The following is a 16,792-nucleotide window of genomic DNA, read 5'->3' as shown; positions in this document are numbered from 1 at the left end:
ACCATAATGAATTTCCTGGTGGGTGGCACAGTGGTGTAGTGTTTAGCACTGTTGCCTCACAGCAAGGCCCTGGGTTCGAGCCCAGCGGCCGGCGAGGGTCTTTCTGTGTGGAGTTTGCATGCTGCCCGTGTGGGTTTCCTCTGGGTGCTCCGGTTTCCCCCACAGTCCAAAGGCATGCAGGTTAGGCTAATTGGTGGCTCTAAATTGACCGTAGGTGTGAATGAGAGTGTGAATGGTTGCCTGTGTCTATGTGTTAGCCCTGTGATGACCTGGCGACTTGTCCAGGGTGTACCCCGCCTTTTGCCCATAGTCAGCTGGGATAGGCTCCAGCTTGCCTGCGACCCTGTAGGACAGGATAAGTGGCTACAGATAATGGATGGAATTTCCTGGTTTCACAGTTATACTTTGTGATGATATCGGACACTGTTATAGAAACAGGTTATTTATAATCACATTGTCTGTTATCACCCAAATGAGGATGGGTTCCCTTTTGAGTCTGGTTCCTCTCGAGGTTTCTTCCTCATGTCGTCTGAGGGAGTTTTTCCTTGCCACCGTCACCACGGGCTTGCTCATTGGGGATAGATTAGGGATAAAATTAGCTCATGTTTAAAGTCTTTAAATTTCTGTAAAGCTGCTTTGCGACAATGTCTATTGTTAATAGCGGTATAAAAATAAACTTGATTTAAAATCCCAACATGTGCCCCAATATATCAATGGTATCAATGCTGTCGAAGGCTCATTGATTTGCGTGGGGCACGAAGGCTAGCCCATTTGGACCAATCCCACAGAAGAGCTGCTGTAGCACAAACTGCTGAAAAAGTTAATACCGACACCGTTCTGTTTTAGCCAGCATTAACTTTTTCAGCAGTTTGTGCTACAGCAGCTCTTCTGTGGGACTGGACCATATGGGCTAGCCTTTGTGCCCTCATGCAAATCAGTGAGTCTTTGACACCCATGACCCTGTCTCCAGTTCATCGGTTGTCTTTCCTTGGACCACTTTTGGTCGGTACTAACCACTGCATACCAAGAACACCCCACAAGATGCACCATTTTGGAGATGCTCAGACCCAGTCATCTAGCCATCACAGTTTGGCCTTTGTCCGAGTCGCTCAGATCCTTACGCTTGTCCTTTTTTCCTGCTTCCAACACATCAACTTTGAGAAATGGCTGTTTTCTTGTTGCCTAATGTATCCCACCCCTTGACAGGTGCCACTGTAATGAGATAATCAACTTCACCTGTCAGTGGACAAGTCACCAGGTCATCACAGGGCTGACACATAGACACAGACAACCATTCACACTCACATTCACACCTACGGTCAATTTAGAGTCACCAGTTAACATAACCTGCATGTCTTTGGACTGTGGGGGAAACCGGAGCATCCGGAGGAAACCCACGCGGACACGGGGAGAACATGCAAACTCCACACAGAAAGGCCCTCACCGGCCATGGGGCTCGAACCCAGACCTTCTTGCTGTGAGGCGACAGCGCTAACCACTACACCACCATGCCGCGCTATATATATATATATATATATATATATATATATATATATATAATCTCATTATCTCTAGCCGCTTTATCCTTCTACAGGGTCGCAGGCAAGCTGGAGCCTATCCCAGCTGACTACGGGCGAAAGGTGGGGTACACCCTGGACAAGTCGCCAGGTCATCACAGGGCTGACACATAGACACAGACAACCATTCACACTCACATTCACACCTACGGTCAATTTAGAGTCACCAGTTAACCTAACCTGCATGTCTTTGGACTGTGGGGGAAACCGGAGCACCCGGAGGAAACCCACGCGGACACGGGGAGAACATGCAAACTCCACACAGAAAGGCCCTCGCCGGCCCCGGGGCTCGAACCCAGGACCTTCTTGCTGTGAGGCGACAGCGCTAACCACTACACCACCGTGCCGCCCATATATATATATATATATATATATATATATATATATATATATAAATAATATACACACACACACACACACACACACACAATGTAGGTTTCTGAAGTAATTCTACTTTCCTGTAGTGTTCTATATAAAACCTTGTACAGTTCCTTGAAATAGACAAAATGAACAACTTTTTATCGAATTATTTTTAAAGAATGTAGGTAGTAAACAGTTTTGCTATGTAATTAAGTGTGAATTTTAGGACAGGTTATATCTCACATAACACACACTTGTTGCATTTCTGACACGTCAACAACTACTGACTCATGGCTCTTTCACCCTCGGTTGCCAGATTGACAATTTTACATCTCACCTGGCCTATTTGTATTAGTATTGTGTTTTATACAGTATGAATTCACAGTGTTTTGGGCTGTAAATGAGGACTGAGATGAGTCCTGCTCAAGTTCACTACCAGATTTCCTGCAGAATGTAATTGTTGCAACTGTATATTCCCCTGAATCTATTAGATTAGATTAGATTAGATTAGATTAGATTAGATTAGATTAGATTAGATAAAACTTTATTGATCCCTTTGGGAGGGTTCCCTCAGGGAAATTAAGATTCCAGCAGCATCATTACAGATAAACAGAGAAAAGAAATAAAGGAAAACTTCTAGATAAATTAAAATATATTAAGTATTTACATATACAAATATAAAAAGAATAAGATATGGGGAAGAGAGGAAGGGGAAGAGGGGGGAAAGGGGGGGGGGAAGGGGGGCGGCAGCAGGAGAGATATTGCACGTTATATTGCACATTATCCGGTATTGCTTATTGTTAGGCTAGGCTACTGCTCCTTCCCATCCTCTGTCCTCCTGTTACCCCTCCTCCCCCCCAGAGAGGAGTTGCACAGTCTGATGGCGTGAGGGACAAAGGAGTTTTTGAGTCTGTTCATCCAGCATTCTGCTCCTCCTACTCAAGCGAGTAGGATGCTTCTTTGCTTTGCTCCTGCTTTCTTAATCTTTATTTCTATACTTTACTTTCTCATTGAATTTCCACTATTTTATTTATTTTTATTTTTTTATTTTTCATCTTTATAAGCTTTTAATTTAATTTTAATTTAATTTCCACTATTTTTTTTTTTTTTTAAATGCCAGGAAGCAAAAAATCCTGCAGAAAATGCATGGAATTAGAACAGAGGATTTCTATTCTGGAATCAAAGATTAATGCTCTGCCAAAAATGGACGAATTAAAAGCGATATCTCAGGAAAGGAGTACTGAAACAGTGGCTGAGAATGCAGAGATTGCATTCCGACAGACTGAGGACATTGCAGACCAAGTGGAAGAATTCATAACTCAACCTGTAAGTACTGAAAACTGGCAAATGATGGGTGCTAAGCCCAAAAACAAAAACAGAAGAGTAATTACTTCAACACCAGCTCGTTCTACAAATTACAATAGGATCTACAATCCTATGGAAAATCCACAGCCCATAAGGCTTCAGAACAAATTTGAATGCCTCAGGGATGTGGAAGAGGATTTGTCAAGCAGACAAACACATAGTAAAAAGAGATCACACCAAGATTGAAGAGCTGTGAGAAGAGGCAAAAAGCAGCTCGTAACACCACCTGATCCCACAACCCTTGTTCTTGGTGATTCCACTGTAAGACAATTAAAAGGTTATGAGATGATTATTTGTTGTCTTCCAAATGCATCCATCTCTGACACCAAAGACAGCATTTTGAAACTCATGTCCGAGCATAAAACTATTAAACGTATTGTTGTGCATGTGGGAGCAAATGATGTTTTCAGAGAACAGCTGTTTGTCCAAGATGATTTCAGAAAACTTTTTTCTGAGCTCTATAAGACTGGAATTCAATCTTTTATCAGTGGCTCACTCCCAGCGAGAGGAAGTTTTGCTTTTTCTCGACTCTTCAGTCTTAACACCTGGCTTGGAAAAACTTGTTCTTCATTTGGTATGAATTTCATAGACAATTTTAACCTTTTTTGGAATCGCAAAGAATTTTACAAGCCAAATAGCACTGAACTCAGCTAGATTGGAGCCAAAGTCTTAGCAGACCACTACAAACTTGCAATCTTTTCTCAGCCAGCACCAAGGAAAACAGTTGATAAGATGTCGCAGACTGACATAGTTACAAAGCCTAAACAATCATCTTTGCAAGTCGTCATCAAGGACACACAAACATCTGACTTGCAGGCCTCCCAACATTCAAGGCAAGGCAAGGCAAGGCAAGGCAAGTTTATTTATATAGCACATTTCATACACAATGGCAGTTCAATGTGCTTTACAGAAGTAAAAACAAAAACAGTAAACAATAGAGAAATAAAATTAGATAAAATAATTTTATCTTTATTCTAAAATAATTAATTAAAAGAATTAAAAGAAAATAAGAATTAAACAATAGTAGAAATAAAATATTAAAATGCCAAAAAGAAAAAGGAGAAAGAGAAAGAGGGAAAAAAAAACCCTAGCAGAATAAAATAGAATAAAGTTAAAATAAATTTAAAACATGCAGAGAAAAAGATTATAAAAAAATGTAAAATATTAATTATTTAACAGAAAGCATCTGAAAACAGCTTGGTCTTTAACCTAGATTTGAAGCTGCCAACAGCAGGAGCATTTTTGATGTCCTCTGGCAGTTGGTTCCATAGCTGTACTGCATAGTAGCTAAAAGCTGCTTCACCACACTTTGTTTTAACAAGTGGTTTTAATAGTAAATTTTTCTGTTGCGATCTGGTAGATCTGATTGGGTTAGGCCGCTGCAACATATCAGAGAGGTAATTGGGCCCTGTACCATTTAGAGATTTGTACACCAGCAGCAATGCTTTAAAGTCAATTCTGTAGCTTACTGGAAGCCAGTGAAGGGACCTTAGAATTGGAGTAATGTGCTCTGTTCTTTTTGTTCGTGTGAGAACCCTCGCCGCTGCATTTTGAACCAGCTGAAGTCGTTTAATGGTCTTTTTTGGCAGGCCTGTGAAAAGGCCATTGCAGTAATCAACCCTACTAGAGATGAAGGCATGTATTAGTTTTTCCAAATCATGTTTTGACATAAGTCCTCTTAGTTTGGAAATGTTTTTTAGGTGATAAAATGCCGTTTTAGTGATTGCTTTCATGTGACTGTCAAAGTTTAGCTCACTGTCAATGAAAACACCAAGATTTTTAACCATTTCTTTAGTTTTAATCCCTTTTGTGTCAAGAATAGTGGTAATCCTGAGTCTTTCATCTTTTTTTCCAAATAGAATTATTTCTGTTTTATCTGTGTTCAGCTGAAGAAAATTTTGTGACATCCAGCTATTGATTTGATCGATACACTGGTAGAGACATTCAAGGGGGGCATAATCATTTGGTGATAGAGCAAAATAAATTTGGGTATCATCTGCATAGCAGTGATACAAAATTGAATTTTTATTGATAATTTGCCCAAGTGGGAGCATATAAAGGTTGAAAAGTAATGGTCCAAGAATCGACCCCTGGGGGACACCACAGGTCAAGGGCATTGACGTTGAGGAACAATTTCCCAGGGTAACAAAGAAGCTTCTAAGTATGATTTTAACCAATTGATAACTTTACCAGTCAATCCAACCCAGTGTTCAAGTCTATATAGCAGTATGTTGTGATCAACAGTATCAAAAGCTGCACTGAGGTCCAGTAATACCAGGACCGATGTTTTGCCTGCATCAGTATTAAGACGTATGTCATTTATAACTTTAATCAGCGCTGTTTCAGTGCTATGATTGGCACGAAATCCTGACTGAAAATTATCAAAACGGCTGTTTGATATCAAGAAGGCAGTTAATTGATTGAAGACAATTTTTTCCAGGATTTTCCCGATAAATGGTAGATTTGATATTGGCCTGTAATTATTTAACACTGAAGGATCCAGATTATTTTTTTTAAGAAGGGGCTTTACAACAGCTTTTTTTAGGGACACAGGAACAACACCAGTCTCCAAGGATGTATTTATAATTTGAAGCACATCTGTAATTATAAGATGAAGAACAGACTTAAAAAAGTTGGTGGGCAGAATGTCCAGTTCAGATGTTGAAGAACTGAGATTTTGTACAGTTTTTTCAAGAGTCTCATAATCAATTAAACAAAATTCTGACATTGTGTTAAAGTTATCTATCTGTGTCATTGGTGATTGCAGTTTTTCAATTTTTTGCATCTGAGATATATTATGAGAAATATTCTGCCGTATTTTATCAATTTTACCTTTGAAGAAGGATGCAAACTCATTGCATTTATTAACTGAGAGAAGTTCAGGTGCTAATTGTGGTGGGGGATTAGTTAGCTTCTCTACTGTTGAAAATAGCACACGGGCATTGTTCATATTCCTGCTGATGATGTTGGAGAAGAAAGACTGTCTTGCTTTACGAATTTCATAATTATAATTACAAAGCATCTCTTTATGGATTTGATAATGGATATGAAGTTTAGATTTGCGCCATTTTCTTTCAGTCTTTCTACATTCTCTCTTTAGCAGTTTAACAGCCGGGTACTGCTTCCATGGTGCTTTCTGCTTATCATTGATTCTTTTGATTTTGAATGGAGCAATATCATCCATAATTTGGGTCATATTTAAATTAAAAAATTCCAGTAAATCATCTACAGAGTCTGAGATTTTGGTTGAGTTCTGAGAGAGAGCTTGCTTAAAAAGAGCACATGTGTTGTCGTTTATGACTCTCCTGCCTATAGTCGTTGAGCTATTCTGAATGTGAGGAGACATAGAAACTTCAAAGAAAACACAGAAATGATCAGATAAGGCCAGGTCAACAACAGTATAAGAAACAGTAAGACCCTTTGTGATGACGAGGTCAAGAGTATGACCACGAGAGTGGGTCGGTCCCTGTACATGTTGTACTAGGTTAAAGTTATCAATAATTGCAAATAGTTCTTTGGCATAAATGTTATCAGTATTATCTACATGTAAGTTAAAATCCCCAGATATAATAAGACAATCAAACTCTAAGCAAATGACTGATAACAATTCACCAAACTCTTCAAGAAAGACTTTGGCTGAATGTCTCGGAGGCCTATAAATAGTTAATAATAATATGTTAGGAGAGCATGTAACAAGTGCACATAAGTGTTCAAAGGACATAAAATCACCAAGTGAGGATTGTTTACATTGAAAAGAGACTTTGAAAATATTTGCGATCCCTCCACCTTTCCCTTGTCGGGTAACATTCAAAAAATTAAAATTTGGGGGAGCTGCTTCGATAAGGGTGGTAGCACTATTTGCTTGATCCAGCCAGGTTTCAGTTAGAAGCAAAAAATCAAGATTGTGTTTACAAATAAGATCATTAATTAAAAATGACTTGTTTAAAAGTGATCTAATATTCAAAAGGGCTAGTTTTACAGTAATATTTGATTGTGCACTCTGATGCTGTTTTAAAACAGGAAGGAGATTAGATTGGTTCACCCCCAGGGTTAAATGTGCTCTATGTTTTCTGTTTCTTATCAACACAGGAATAGTGTCAACATCGGATCCCTGCTTTTTTCTACATCCATTTGCAGGGACCCAGAGTACATCAAACAAGACTTTCTAAATGTTCCATTTGGTTTGAGGGTGAAAGGACTGGAGATGACATGTATCTTTTGGATGGTGAAAAAGATTTGTAGCCAGCTGAAAGTCCTGGACGAACACAATTTTGATGAACTGGGTACACTGCTTGTCGCGACAAATTTGGACTAGAAAAAGAGAGCGTAGCCATAGGAAACAGTTTTTTCATGCTATTTGGGAAATCCATCCGAGGAGAAGTGGAGTCGTCTGTCCTTGAATGTTGGGAGGCCTGCAAGTCAGATGTTTGTGTGTCCTTGATGACGACTTGCAAAGATGATTGTTTAGGCTTTGTAACTATGTCAGTCTGCGACATCTTATCAACTGTTTTCCTCGGTGCTGGCTGAGAAAAGATTGCAAGTTTGTAGTGGTCTGCTAAGACTTTGGCTCCAATCCAGCTGAGTTCAGTGCTATTTGGCTTGTAGAATTCTTTGCGATTCCAAAAAAGATTAAAATTGTCTATGAAATTCATACCAAATGAAGAACAAGTTTTTCCAAGCCAGGTGTTAAGACTGAAGAGTCGAGAAAAAGCAAAACTTCCTCTCGCTGGGAGTGAGCCACTGATAAAAGATTGAATTCCAGTCTTGTAGAGCTCAGAAAAAAGTTTTCTGAAATCATCTTGGACAAACAGCTGTTCTCTGAAAACATCGTTTGCTCCCACATGTACAACGATACGCTTAATCGTTTTATGCTCGGACATGAGTTTCAAAATGCTGTCTTTGGTGTCAGAGATGGATGCATTTGGAAGACAACAAATAATCATCTCATAACCTTTTAATTGTCTTACAGTGGAATCACCAAGAACAAGGGTTGTGGGATCAGGTGGTGTTACGAGCTGCTTTTTGCCTCTTCTCACAGCTCTTCGATCTTGGTGCGATCTCTTTTTACTATGTGTTTGTCCACTTGACAAATCCTCTTCCACATCCCTGAGGCATTCAAATTTGTTCTGAAGCTTTATGGGCTGTGGATTTTCCATAGGATTGTAGATCCTATTGTAATTTGTAGAACGAGCTGGTGTTGAAGTAATTACTCTTCTGTTTTTGTTTTTAGGCTTAGCACCCATCATTTGCCAGTTTTCAGTACTCACATTTTGTACAGGTTGAGTTATGAATTCTTCCACTTGGTCTGCAATGTCCTCAGTCTGTCGGAGCGCAATCTCTGCATTCTCAGCCACTGTTTCTGTACTCCTTTCCTGAGATATCGCTTTTAATTCGTCCGTTTTTGGCAGAGCATTAATCTTTGATTCCAGAATAGAAATCCTCTGTTCTAATTCCATGCATTTTCTGCAGGATTTTTTGCTTCCTGGCATTTAAAAAAAAAAAAAAAAGTGGAAATTAAAATTAAATTTAAAAGCTTATAAAGATGAAGAAGAGAGAAAAAAAAAAAAAAAAGGAAATTCAATGAGAAAGTAAGGTATAGAAATAAAGATTAAGAAAACAGGAGCAAAGCAAAGAAGCATCCTACTCGCTTGAGTAGGAGGAGCAAAAAAAAAAAAAAAAAAAAAAAAAAAAGGACAGATGACTCCACTTCTCCTCGGATGGATTTCCCAAATAGCATGAAAAAATTGCTCCCAATGGCTACACTTTCTTTTTCCAGCCCAAATCTGTCGCGACAAGCAGTGTATCCAGTTCATCAAAATTGTGTTCATCCAGGACTTTCAGCTGGCTACAAATCTTTTTCACCATCCAAAAGATACATCTCATCTCATTATCTCTAGCCGCTTTATCCTTCTACAGGGTCGCAGGCAAGCTGGAGCCTATCCCAGCTGACTATGGGCAAAAGGCGGGGTACACCCTGGACAAGTCGCCAGGTCATCACAGGGCTGACACATAGACACAGACAACCATTCACACTCACATTTACACCTACGGTCAATTTAGAGTCACCAGTTAACCTAACCTGCATGTCTTTGGACTGTGGGGGAAACCGGAGCACCCGGAGGAAACCCATGCGGACACGGGGAGAACATGCAAACTCCGCACAGAAGGGCCCTCGCCGGCCCCGGGGCTCGAACCCAGGACCTTCTTGCTGTGAGGCGACAGCGCTAACCACTACACCACCGTGCCGCCCCCAAAAGATACATGTCATTTCCAATCCTTTCACCCTCAAACCAAATGGAACATTTAGAAAGTCTTGTTTGATGTATTCTGGGTCCCTGCAAATGGTAGTGTTAGAAAAAAGCTGGGACCCGATGTTGACACTATTCCTGTGTTGATAAGAAACAGAAAACATAGAGCACATTTAACCCAATCTAATCTCCTTCCTGTTTTAAAACAGCATCAGAGTGCACAACCAAATATTGCTTCTAGAATTTCTGTAAAGCTAGCTCTTCTGAACATTAGATCACTTTTAAACAAGTCATTTTTAATTAATGATCTTATTTGTAAACACAATCTTGATTTTTTGCTTCTAACTGAAACCTGGCTGGATCAAGCAAATAGTGCTACCACCCTTATCGAAGCAGCTCCCCCAAATTTTAATTTTTTGAATGTTACCCGACAAGGGAAAGGTGGAGGGATCGCAAATATATTCAAAGTCTCTTTTCAATGTAAACAATCCTCACTTGGTGATTTTATGTCCTTTGAACACTTATGTGCACTTGTTACATGCTCTCCTAACATATTATTATTAACTATTTATAGGCCTCCGAGACATTCAGCCAAAGTCTTTCTTGAAGAGTTTGGTGAACTGTTATCAGTCATTTGCTTAGAGTTTGATTGTCTTATTATATCTGGGGATTTTAACTTGCATGTAGATAATACTGATAACATTTATGCCAAAGAACTATTTGCAATTATTGATAACTTTAACCTGGTACAACATGTACAGGGACCGACCCACTCTCGTGGTCATACTCTTGACCTCGTCATCACAAAGGGTCTTACTGTTTCTTATACTGTTGTTGACCTGGCCTTATCTGATCATTTCTGTATTTTCTTTGAAGTTTCTATGTCTCCTCACATTCAGAATAGCTCAACGACTATAGGTAGGAGAGTCATAAAAGACAACACGTGCTCTTTTTGAGCAAGCTCTCTCTCAGAACTCAACCAAAATGTCAGACTCTGTAGATGATTTTCTGGAATTTTTTAATTTAAATATGACCCAAATTATGGATGATATTGCTCCATTCAAAATCAAAAGAGTCAATGATAAGCAGAAAGCACCATGGAAGCAGTACCCGGCTGTTAAACTGCTAAAGAGAGAATGTAGAAAGACTGAAAGAAAATGGCGCAAATCTAAACTTCACATCCATTATCAAATCCATAAAGAGATGCTTTGTAATTATAATTATGAAATTCGTAAAGCAAGACAGTCTTTCTTCTCCAACATCATCAGCAGGAATATGAACAATGCCCATGTGCTGTTTTCAACAGTAGAGAAGCTAACTAATGCCCCACCACAATTAGCACCTGAACTTCTATCAGTTAATAAATGCAATGAGTTTGCATCTTTTTTCAAAGGTAAAATTGATAAAATAAGGCAGAATATTTCTCATAATATATCTCAGTTGCAAAAAATTGAAAAACTGCAATCACCAATGACACAGATAGATAACTTTAACACAATGTCAGAATTTTGTTTAATTGATTATGAGACTCTTGAAAAAATTACAAAATCTCAGTACCTCAACATCTGAACTGGACATTCTGCCCACCAACTTTTTTAAGTCTGTTTTTCATCTTATAATTACAGATGTGCTTCAAATTATAAATACATCCTTGGAGACTGGCGTTGTTCCTGTGTCCCTAAAAAAAGCTGTTGTAAAGCCCCTTCTTAAAAAAAAATAATCTGGATCCTTCAGTGTTAAATAACTATAGGCCAATATCAAATCTACCATTCATCGGGAAAATCCTGGAAAAAATTGTCTTCAATCAATTAACTGCCTTCTTGATATCAAACAGCCGTTTTGATAATTTTCAGTCAGGATTTCGTGCCAATCATAGCACTGAAACAGCGCTGATTAAAGTTATAAATGACATACGTCTTAATACTGATGCAGGCAAAACATCGGTCCTGGTATTACTGGACCTCAGTGCAGTTTTTGATACTGTTGATCACAACATACTGCTATATCGACTTGAACACTGGGTTGGATTGACTGGTAAAGTTATCAATTGGTTAAAATCATACTTAAAAGATAGAAGCTTCTTTGTTACCCTGGGAAATTGTTCCTCAACGTCAATGCCCTTGACCTGTGGTGTCCCCCAGGGGTAGATTCTTGGACCATTACTTTTCAACCTTTATATGCTCCCACTTGGGCAAATTATCAATAAAAATTCAATTTTGTATCACTGCTATGCAGATGATACCCAAATTTATTTTGCTCTATCACCTAATGATTATGTCCCCCTTGAATGTCTCTACCAGTGTATCGATCAAATCAATAGCTGGATGTCACAAAATTTTCTTCAGCTGAACACAGATAAAACAGAAGTAATTCTATTTGGAAAAAAATATGAAAGACTCAGGATTACCACTATTCTTGACACAAAAGGGATTAAAACTAAAGAAATGGTTAAAAATCTTGGTGTTTTCATTGACAGCGAGCTAAACTTTGACAGTCACATGAAAGCAATCACTAAAATGGCATTTTATCACCTAAAAAACATTTCCAAACTAAGAGGACTTATGTCAAAAAATGATCTGGAAAAACTAATACATGCCTTCATCTCTAGTAGGGTTGATTACTGCAATGGCCTTTTCACAGGCTTGCCTAAAAAGACCATCAAATGACTTCAGCTGGTTCAAAATGCAGCGGCGAGGGTTCTCACACGAACAAAAAGAACAGAGCACATTACTCCAATTCTAAGGTCCCTTCACTGGCTTCCAGTAAGCTACAGAATTGACTTTAAAGTATTGCTGCTGGTGTACAAATCTCTAAATGGTACAGGGCCCAATTACCTCTCTGATATGTTGCAGCGGCCTAACCCAATCAGATCTACCAGATCGCAACAGAAAAATTTACTATTAAAACCAGTTGTTAAAACAAAGTGTGGTGAAGCAGCTTTTAGCTACTATGCAGTACAGCTATGGAACCAACTGCCAGAGGACATTAAAAATGCTCCTGCTGTTGGCAGCTTCAAATCTAGGTTAAAGGCCAAGCTGTTTTCAGATGCTTTCTGTTAAATAATTAATATTTTTACATTTTTTATAATCTTTACTTTCTCTGCATGTTTTAACTTTACTTTAACTTTATTCTATTTTATTCCGCTGGTTTCTTTTTCTTTTTCTCCTTTTTCTTTTTGGCATTTTATTATTTTATTTCTACTATTGTTTAATTCTTATTATTTTCTTTTAATTCTTTTAATTAATTGTTTTAGAATAAAAATTAAATTATTTTATGTAATTTTTTTTCTCTATTGTTTACTGTTTTTGTTTTTACTTCTGTAAAGCACATTGAACTGCCATTGTGTATGAAATGTGCTATATAAATAAACTTGCCTTGCCTTGCACTTGGGAAGGAGCATTCTGTCACTGAACAGGCTCCTCTGGTTGCTGATGACGGTGTGCAGAGGGTGACTGGCATTGTCCATGATGTTCAATATTAGTAAAGTTTACACCACGGTGCTGCTGAAATACCTTCTGATTGGTGGGAATCATTAGCGGAGAAATGTCTGCATTTACTATTTTGATGAATTGACAGGAATCACAAACTTTCCTGGTTACTGCCCTCTGGCATGGGTGTTTATTTAGCCACATTATTCCAGACAACAGAACGTGTTGCCATGCAACAATAAAATAAACATTAACTGGAGCGAATGTTCTTTGTCTAGCAGCTAGGAGCAGTAATGCCGCAGCAATTATGCCGAAAAGAAAATGTACCTTTTCTAAAGATTTACAGGGCACCTACCCCTTCCTCCTAGAGGTGCAGAACAATGCGCACGAAGCCTACTGCACACACTGTAAGTGTTTTGTTCTTGTACTGAGTTGGGTAGCCTAAATGATGTGCGCTCCTGTCGGGGCTTTCCTCGGGCTGTCGCCCCTCTCCTCCTTTATTGCTGTTTTGTTTGAGTGTATATTTATGGAAGCCACGAGAGACCCTTCATATAATCTTTTTTTATTCACCTTGTTATCCCGAGATAACGACATAATTAATTCAGGATCTCGAGAAAACACCACAACTAATTTGAGATCTCGAGAAAACAAAACCGTTATTCCGTGATCTCGAGAAAACAAAACAATTATTTCATGATCTCAGCTGGATCACTGTATCTCCGTCGGTAGAGACGAAGCCGGGCCAGTCTTCTGCGGAGGTGCCGCGGACTAATTTTGAAATTATCCCTTATTAAAAGACTTAATGCAATCTCTCCCTGTGTCAACCCCTGATCAAAATATTGCCTTATTAGGTGATCGATTATTCCAGACATTCTAATGACCAAAGTTGCGTCTATACAGAATGAGAAATAGCCCCAAAGTCAGCATATCACAAGTCTCTTGGCGTTCCTGAATGAACCATTTCTCAGCTGTTTACTTGAGATCACGGAATAATTGTTTTGTTTTCTCGAGATCTCGGAATAATTGTTTTGTTTTCTCGAGATCACGGAATAATTGTTTTGTTTTCTCGAGATCTCGGAATAACGGTTTTGTTTTCTCGAGATCTCGAATTAGTTGTGGTGTTTTCTCGAGATCCTGAATTAATTATGTCGTTATCTCGGGATAACAAGGTGAATAAAAAAAAGGATTATATGAAGGGCCTCTCGCGGCTTCCGTAGGTATATATTCTCAAATCACTTGTCTCTTTTTTGTTTCTGTTTAACATACCATTCTGACAGTTTGCCCATATTGCTGTGTTGAACAGCTTGTTGCACCTTCCATTAAAGCAGTGGTCCCCAAACTACGGCCCGCGGGCCGGATATGGCCCGCCTCCACATTTTGCCCGGCCCCCTGAACAATACCAGAGATGCATTATGATTTTTTTTTTCAGTCTGGCCGCGTGATCGTGACTTGTACATGCATAGAACGTAACATTCTATTCCACCCTTCTGCAGTCTGTGCCATATCTGAAACCCCTCCCTCAAAAAAAAAAATCCTGGACACACCACTGTCAAATAACACGGAATAATGGCGAAAAGATTAGGTAAGAGAAAAATAGATTCAGAATGCAGGGTATTTAACCTGCAGTGGACAAACGATTATTTTTTTGTTCAATGCAAAGAAAAGGCTGTTTGTCTCATCTGTCAAGAGACAGTGGCTGTATTCAAAGAATACAATCTGCGCCGACACTATGAATCCCGTCACAAAGACAAGTATGATGGCTTGCAAGGCCAAATGCGAGCAGACAAACTCTCAAAGCTAAAAAGTATACTGTTAGCTCAGCAGAATACATTTGTACGCCAAGCTCAGCTGAACCAGTCGTCTGTTCCAGCGAGCTTTCGGGTTGCTCAACTGATAGCTAGCAGCGGTAAACCTTTCACTGATGGAGAATTTGTCAAGAAATGTTTGAATGCTGTCGCGGAGGAGGTGTGTCCCGAGAAGAAAGATGTCTTTAATGCCGTGAGTCTGTCGGCGACTACAATCACAAGACGCATTGAAGAACTTGGGGGTAATGTATATGCCCAGCTGCAGCAGAAGACGAAAGAATATGACTTTTTTTCATTAGCACTGGATGAGAGCACGGATGTGCAGGACACAGCGCAGCTGCTAATTTTTAATCGTGGAGTTAGCGCAAACTTTGAAATGTGCGAGGATCTGGCAGCCCTCCAAAGTCTCAAAGGGACTATGACGGGGGAGGATATTTTTGGCAAAGTATGCCAAACCCTGGAAGACTTGAACCTGGACTGGTCAAAGCTTATTAGCATCACGACTGACGGAGCTCCAAGTATGGTGGGCGCGTCTCGGGGTCTGATCGGGCTCGTGAACCGGGAGATGGAAGAACGGGGTCTTACCGCCCCGCTACAAGTCCACTGCCTAATTCACCAGCAAGCACTGTGCTGCAAAGTGTTGAAGTGGGATTCTGTCATGAAGGTTGTGGCGTCATGCATAAACTGATCAGGGCAAAGGGACTTAAAACACAGGCAGTTCCAACAATTCCTGTCTGAACTGGAGTCTGCGCATGGCGATGTGCTTTACTACACAGAGGTCAGATGGTTGAGCCGCGGCAGAGTTTTGAGGCGTTTTTACGAGCTGCTAACTGAGATAAACGCATTTCTTCATTCAAAAGACAAAACGGTCCCCGAGCTGATCGACCCAGAATGGAAATGGCACCTAGCATTTTTAACAGACGTGACAGAAATACTGAACAGCCTTAACTTGCAGCTACAAGGCCAAGGGAAACTAATCTGCGACATGTATTCCCACATAAAAACATTTGAGGTGAAACTAGCGCTGCTTTTGGATCAAGTGAAAAACAACAACTTCATCCATCTTCCTGCTACCCAAAACCTCTCTGCAGAGAACCCAGCGGTCCTGTTCCCAGCTGAAAAGTGTGTGGAAGCACTGGAAATGCTGAAGGCGGAGTTCGGTGTGCGATTCCGTGAACTACATGTTAATGCAAAAGATATCCGCCTTTTCCAGAACCCCTTTCTTTCCAACATTGATGAAGCCCAGCCTTCTTATCAGTTTGAGTTGGCCGAGTTACAGAACTGTGATGCCCTGAAAGATGCATTCAAGCCCAACAGTCTCATTGACTTCTATGCCGCCCTCCCAAACAACACGTACCCAAACATTAAAAAACACGCAATGAAGATGTCCACAGTTTTTGGCAGCACGTATATCTGTGAGCAAACCTTTTCACGCATGAACCACCTGAAAACTCCGATGAGATCAAGATTGACAGATGAGCATCGCCATCAGTGTTTGAGACTTGCTGTGACTAAAATGGAACCTGACATTGAACTTCTCACCAGCCAGATGCAGGCCCACAGTTCACACTGATGAACATATATAGGTAAGCTTACTTTTCTGACTTGAACGAGCCATTCTGAGTACAAACAAATATAATCATAATGAAATCTACTGAGATAAAATCCGTTCTACAACCATACTGGTAGTGAAATACATTCTGTTGGTAGGTGTTGGTATCAGTTCGGTTTCATAGCCTGCTTGCTTTCTGGTTTTCAGAGTGAAGATGATGAGAGAGTGCTGCAAACAGTTGTGTCTACAAGAAAGTTAATGTTCCATGGTCTTTTTTTTCTGTGAAAAACTTGAAAAGGGTTATTTGGTTATTATTTATTTCATAAATAGTGTTATTTATTTCATTAATAATATTATTTATTTTCTGATTTTTTTTCCTGTCAAGATCCCAGAAAGGGTTAATTTTTGGTTGTGTGTGGCTTTCTGGAAAGCAATAAATGTTTACGTTTAGACACCT

Source organism: Neoarius graeffei, chromosome 2 (assembly GCF_027579695.1).
Source record: "Neoarius graeffei isolate fNeoGra1 chromosome 2, fNeoGra1.pri, whole genome shotgun sequence".
Lineage (NCBI taxonomy): Eukaryota > Metazoa > Chordata > Actinopteri > Siluriformes > Ariidae > Neoarius > Neoarius graeffei.
Note: the sequence above shows the minus strand (reverse complement) of the source record.